We start from the raw sequence: 7,059 nt of genomic DNA, 5'->3' as shown, positions 1-7,059 counted from the left end.
CTTCCAGCATCCTCTCCCTCCCTCTTCAGCCTTGGGCTGCACATCCACCCCTCTTCACAGTCCCCCACTAGTCAGGTCCAGGTCACTTGGGGACACAGAAGGGACACAGGTTGGTGTTGCTAGGAATGAAAAGCAGGTCCCAGAGCAGAGGACAGATGAGGGCTCCCAATCCACCAGAGAACAGGCTACAGTGGTGGCCAGATGCCCATAAAGGGTGAGGCTGGCATCACACTGCAGCCCTGCCCTCTGTTCCTCCAGGGTTCCCTGTTTCCTGCCTTGCCCTGGGAGGCTGCCCCCCTCACTCTGTTAGTGGGATGCCCATTCATTCATTCACTCCCTCATTCATCATGTGCTTGGGTCCTGCTCAGTGCCAGGACCTGGATAGATGACAGCTCATCCTTAGAGACCCAGCTCAGACCTCACCTCCTCTATGAAGCCCTTCTAGATTCTCACCACCTCCTGCAGCCCATCTGGCCTCCTCTGGGACCCCAAGGGCTGTGACCTCACTCTGATTATCTCTCCAATCTGTGAGCTCTGTGAGTGCTGTGAGCTCAATATGGAAAGGGACTCAGGAAAATGTGATGAAAAAGAGCTAAGAAAAATGTTACTAGTTCTCTATTACAGACAAGGACGCTGAGGCACAGAGGGGACAGTGGCCACCCAAGGCCACAGAGCAGGGTCTCAGTGAGACCTCCCGTGGCCGTTACTAGTTCTCTGTTACAGATAAGGACACTGAGGCACAGAGAGGGAGCAGGGCCCTGCTGTAACCTTGGCCCCATGGCCTGTGTCCTTTATGGCCTGCTCCATGCTGCCAGCAGAGGTGTGGGCCTAGAATGGACGTTGAAAGCAGTCTGATTCCCAATGGCCCATCAGATGCAGAGTCACCCTCAGGAAACACCCCTCAACACATACTCCACATCCCCAGGGATGGCGACCTCATTGCTATTCCTGGAAGCTGGCTGGGCCTCCCTGTGGGTTGGCCCGGGACAGCCCAGGGGAGGCTTGGGGCAGCCACAGGGCCCCTGAGGCTCCTGTCCCTAGCTGAGCAGCTCGCATCCCCCGACTGTCCCTGGCAGAGGCCTGATGAGTGGAGGTGTCAGCCGTGCAGCCAGACATGCTGTGGAGATAAGGAATTGGGGGGCACCATGCAAGTACATGCAGATATTCAGGTATTTGTTCAACAAACATCTATTGAGGCCTTGCAGTGTGGCCAGCCCCTGGGTGTCCATCAGTGAATACAACCAACCCTTTGAGCTTTCTGGGAAAGCAGTGCTCGGAGAAACTGCTCCCCATGAACTGTGGGTTCCAGTTGAGGGTGAAGGGAGGTTGGAGACACCCAGAGTGGACACTGACCATGAACCCGGACCCTAGAGCTGGATGGCCTGGTCTCTGGAATCTGGGCCCGTCACCTCACCTTTCTGTGCCTCAGTTTCCTCATCAGCAGAAAGGGGTGATAACACCAGTCCCTGCCACTTAGATTTCCATGAAGTATCAGTGAGCCCCTCCTTCTAAGGCATGTAGGAGAGTGTCTGGCTGTGAATCAGGCTACCGGTCACCTCACTGTCCCACTTTAAAGATGAGAAAAGCTGAAGGGGTTTGAGACCCGCCTGGGCTCACCTCCTCCTCATGCTCTGCTGATGTCCCCTGTGTGTCCAGTTCTCTTGCGTTCACATCACCACTCTGTCCCCCGTATCCACCCAGCAAAGTAGGTGCTAAGAATCTCTGAGCAAATTAAAGCATGAATAGAGACACACCCTCTCCTCACCTTGGGCTCTCGGGACTGTGGGCAGAGGCAGAGCATGTCAATCACCACACTTCCACTCAACATGGAGTAGGTGTGGGCCCAAGGGCCAGAGGGTGCTGGAATAGCTCTGGGTGGGGGATGCCAGGCGGGCAGGGGGAGGCACAGAGAGGCCCCTGGAGGACAGTGTCCAGGCAGCTGAGGTGTGAGGAATGAGGATGCCCAGGAGGGACAGAGGACAGAGTCCTAACTGGGCACCACCCCCCTGCTGGACTCTGAGTAGGGGTGAGGATCTGGACAAGCCCGGCCCCTGCTGGGACTCCTCCTCGTCCAGCAAAGAGGTGAGGAAAAGATAAAGAGAACAGTGCAGCTGACCTCACCGTGCTCCCTGTGTGCAGGCGCTGCTTCCAGGATCCTGGAGGTTCCTCAGAATCTTGTGAAGTGGCTGCTGGTTCCAGCTTTGTGTGGACAGGAGAACTGAGGGGGAGAAGACAGAGTGACTCAGGACAGAGCTAGGATTTGGCCCAGAGAGTGTGCTGGGCCCCTTGCTGAGAGCAGCCTCTGGGCACCATGAATTTAGGAAGATCCCTGACCTCCCTCTTAAGGCTCCTGGCATGTTAGGCAGGGAAGGTCCCAGTGCTCATACCCAGGCCTCTCTGGGGGACGCTGACAAGTGGGATCATGGTGGTCCTGGGAAAGGAGAGAGAGTGTGGGCTGGGATCAGGTCTGCATTAGACCTCAGTACTGCCTCTAATGCTGTGTGACCTGGAAACTTTCCCCAACCTCTCTGTGCCTGGATTTCCAACCCTAACTCAGAGGACTGCTGTGCTCGGCACACAGTAGGCCCTCAATCAGAGGAAAAAGCCTGTCCTCCCTCAATAACCTCTCCTCTTACAGGCCCAAAGCTAAGCCCATGTGCCACATGTCACCAGAGCTGATCCTTGACAAGCAGAGAAAATGCAATCCAGCAGCTCCTCCCTTCTGCTGAGGCCTTTCCCTCCTCAGTGACAGTGGCTCAGAGCGGGTTTCAGCATCCCATAAGTCTGAACTGGGCTTTGTGACCTGGCGGAGTCCCTGTTCCACACAACTTGGTTTCCAGGTCCTTCCAACAAGGAACAAGAGCACCTACTCCGTGTTTTAGCTGCAAGGTCCTCCCTTTACAAATTGCCCCATCACTTCCGGGCTGGAAGATGTGCATTCCAGACCATGTGACCATCTGACCCATGACTTCAGGGAAACATCCCTGCCCACACTGCGCTCCTCAGAGCCCACCTCCTAGAAGAGGGGATAGTGACCCACAGCTATGCACAGTTTTATCACAACACAGCCCCCACCCACCCACTATTGGAAACACATGTGAGAAGAAGCGATTCCTGAGTGCCTGGACCCCAGTCATCCAGAAAGCAGAGGTTGGGGTAACAGACAGAAGAGGAGAAAGTATTTTCAGATCATATATCTGATAAGGGCTTACCCAAAACATATAAAATACTCCTACAACTCAACAGCAAAACACAAGCAATCTGATTTTAAAAATGGGCAGAGGAACTGAACAGACATTTTTCCAAAGAAGACACACAGATGGACAACAGGTACATGAAAAGGTGCTCAGCATCACTCAATATCAGGAAAATGCAAATCAAAACCAAGGTGAGATGTCATCACACACCTGTCAGAATGGCTGTCATCAAAATACAAGTGATAACAAGTGCTGGTGAGGGTGTGGAGAAAAGGGAGACTTGTGCGCTGTTGGTGGGAATGTAAACTGGTGCCGTCGCTGTGGAAAACAGTATGGAGATGCCTCAAAAACTTACAAATAGAACTCCCATGTATCCAGCTATTCCACTCCTGGGAGTATACCCAAAGGAAATGAAATCACTATGTCAAAGAGACAACTGCACCCTCATGTTCACTGCAGCATTATTTACAATAACCAAGATATGGAAACAACCTACGTGCCCATCGACAGATGAATGGATAAAGAAAATGTGATATGTACATATATAATGGAATCTTATTCAGACATTAAAAAAAGTAAATCCTGCCATTTGTGACAACATGAATGGACCTTGAGGGCATTGTGCTAGGTGAAACAAATCAGACAGAGAAAGACAAATACCTATGATCTCATTTATATGTGGAATCCAAAAAAATAAACTGAACCCATAGAAACAGAGAACAGATTGCTGGTTGCCAGAGGTGGGAGTGGGGGTGGTTGAAATTGGTGAAGATAATCAAAAGGCAAAAACTTCCAATTATAAGATAAACAGGCCCTGGGGACATAATGTGCAGCACTGTGACTGTAGTTGACACATTGCATTGTGCATTTGAAAGTTGCTAAGAGTGTATATCTTAAAAATTCTCATCGCAGAAAAATAATGTGTAACTATGTGCAGTGACAGATGTCAAATAAACTTATTGCCGTGATCATTTCACAATATGTACATATATCAAATCTCATTATGCTGCACACCTAAAACTAACAACATTATGTGACAATTGTATCTCAATAATACACATCTCAGGAAGCGAGGGTGTGAGCCTGGGCTACCTGCTGCAGGAGCTGCCTCCGCCCTCCAACAGCAGAGGGCGGTAGTTGTGACAGGGAATGTCGGTCCCTCAAAGCCCAGAATGTCTACTGTCTGGACCTTCACAGGAAGTGTGTGCAGACCCTGCCCTGGAGGACAGTGGTCTTAGCAGCAATAATGGCCTCCCAGGTGCAGGCTCAGCCCAGACATCTCCTGTGCTCTGCTGTCGCCCCATTTACTCCCCTCCCCACCCTCAGAGGGAGAGGCTTCAATGTTCCCATTTTACACATGAGAAAACTAAGGCTCATTTGCTTTGAATAATTGACCAAGAGGAGGGGGAAGGTTTGAACCCGTGTTCTGATTTCAAAGACACATCTCACGCTGATTTTTAGAAGGTGGGGGTCCAGGCACTGGGGACCATCCATCTTCCACACTTGTAGTCATGCTCCAGGGCCACCATCCCTGAGGTGGCTGGCTGAACACATTTAATCCACTTATTCTGCACCCACTCAGCCCTTGTCTGCCACTCTGCTGTCACTGCCTGACACCAGCTGAGGTTTTATAGGTGAATCATCACCCTCTGCCTGCCTGTCCACCCAGCCATATGGGGCAGGCCTCTCCTAGCCTGGTCATCCTAATTTCTTAGCTCACACAGCTGCACAACTGCATCAAAAGAGCCCCACTTCTTGTGTGGAGGTGCTGACAAGGGGAAGGGAGGGGAGTTTGTGGTATCCTCTTATACTGAAAGTGGCACATGAAAGGGACATGTTTATGTCCATAATGGGATTCAATTTGAAGCTAAGAACTTGGTCCCAGAGAGGAGTAAAACCTGAGAGGCTACAAGGCTTCTGAGAAAGGGGCTTGACTATTGGATTGCAAATGTGTAAGTTAATTTAAAAAATCAGCCCCCTGGATAACAGTTTGCACCTAAGGCCAGAATTGGCCTCCTGACCCCTGGGCACCCCTCAATTCCAGAATGTAATCATCTGAGCATGGGGGGCCTTAACTTGGGGTGCTATCCTCTCAGCCATGGGTGCACCTGCCCACATGTGCACCCATGGACTGCAGTCCCCGTGGGTCAGGGTGCTCCTCACACCCAGCCAAGGAGGCCCAGGTCATAAGGAAGGAATGACAGTCTGTGGGGTCACACGTGTGCCCCCGCAGGGGTGTTGTATAGAAAAGGGCCTCCTCCTGCCTCCTCCTCCCCACCCTCACCTCCTGGAGAAGTGCTGGACAGAGCAGGACTCCTGAGCCCCTTTGTTTCGCGACCATCCTGGCTGGGGTGGGGTGGGGCTGCCCACTCTGATGTCACAAATCAGATGGTGGACCCCGCAGCTCACCAGCGAGCCCCTCTAGTCTGTTTTCTTCTCTGTAAACTGGGATCCAGTCACCCTCACCCTCAGACATGGGGGCAGCCTGTGTAAATTACAACACAAAGCACTGGGCTGTTTCAGGTGCCCTGGGGTGTTCAGCCCCTGCTAGGCCAGGCAGGTGGGAGAGGAGAGAGGTGTGTGTGTAGCAGTGTGACAGCAGAGCTGAGACACAGCTGACTGTGTGCGCTCTAATATCCAGGGACTGGGAGTTGCCACTAGCAAATCCATTCACTGAGGCCACGTTTACTCTCCCTTGTCAGTTACAATCCCCTGTTTGAACAGAGGCCTCTGGAGTCTATTAGCCACATCATTGCCTGTCACCACACTGCTGCAGTTCCAGGGTCTCCATTTAGCCAGATTGAAGGAATAGTCAGACTTCTTTTTAAACCAGTGACAGAAAACCAAAGTGGCTTAAAGAAGCAAATAGGGCAGGGAAGTATGACTTACCCACTAACTGAGATGTCCACGGGGCGACAGCTTCAGGCAGGGCTGTACCTGGTGCTCAGTGTCATCAGCAGAAGTCATCCTTCCCCTACTCTGGGTTCTGCCACTGGTGTCATCTTCACATGGCTCTGCCTTTTGAGAGCAAGACAGCCACCAACTGCCACAGGCTGATATCATGGCCCCTCAGTTCCCAACTGAAATAGAACTTCTCTTCCCCCAGGATTCCAAAACCAAGGCCTGACTGCAGAGCCTGCTTGGGCTGGTGCCCAGCCCTGAGCCAATCACAATGGCCAGAGATGATGGAACATGCTGATTGGCCAGATTAAGGCCCTGTGACCATCCTCTCCAGGAAACTTGTGAGCTGCTCACCTGTTCCCAGGGTGGGAGATAGCGTGATGTCTCTCAGAGGATCCGCTATTAGCACAATCTGCAGGTAACATGATGAGCTGGGATGAGTCTCTCTGCTTGGTGACAAATGACTGAGGTCACTCAGTGGTTCCCTGCCCCAGGGAGGGAGGCATGTCCACACAGGATTGGGGTTTCAGGGCCAGAATGTAGCAGAAAAGCCTCCCAGTCTCCCAAAAGGTGGGAACGTGAGCAGTGACACTGGAAAGGCACTCCTCTCTGTGGCCCTTGGCTTTCTCCTTGTTGCAATGGAAAGAAGTGCTGCCCCTCACAGCCCACCTCCCTGCTGGGAGGCCGATGCAACAGTGGAGAGTGCTTGGAAAAGCCCACTTATTCTGAGGAACTGTCATTGCTTCTGGTGGTATTATTATTTTCATGCCAGTTGTGAGGTGAGCCCTGAGGGGTCCCTGAACTAGGGGGACAGACACCTACAGAAACTGGACCCAGTATTACTGTTCACTCAACAATGATTTACTGAGCACCTACTGTGTGCCAGATTCCCAAGGTAAAACAATGGTGCTGACAGCACAGGCCCCTGCCCTCCCAGGGTGGTAGACACCATAGGGGTACA

This window comes from Vicugna pacos, chromosome 11 (assembly GCF_048564905.1).
Source record: "Vicugna pacos chromosome 11, VicPac4, whole genome shotgun sequence".
Classification (NCBI taxonomy): domain Eukaryota; kingdom Metazoa; phylum Chordata; class Mammalia; order Artiodactyla; family Camelidae; genus Vicugna; species Vicugna pacos.
Note: the sequence above shows the minus strand (reverse complement) of the source record.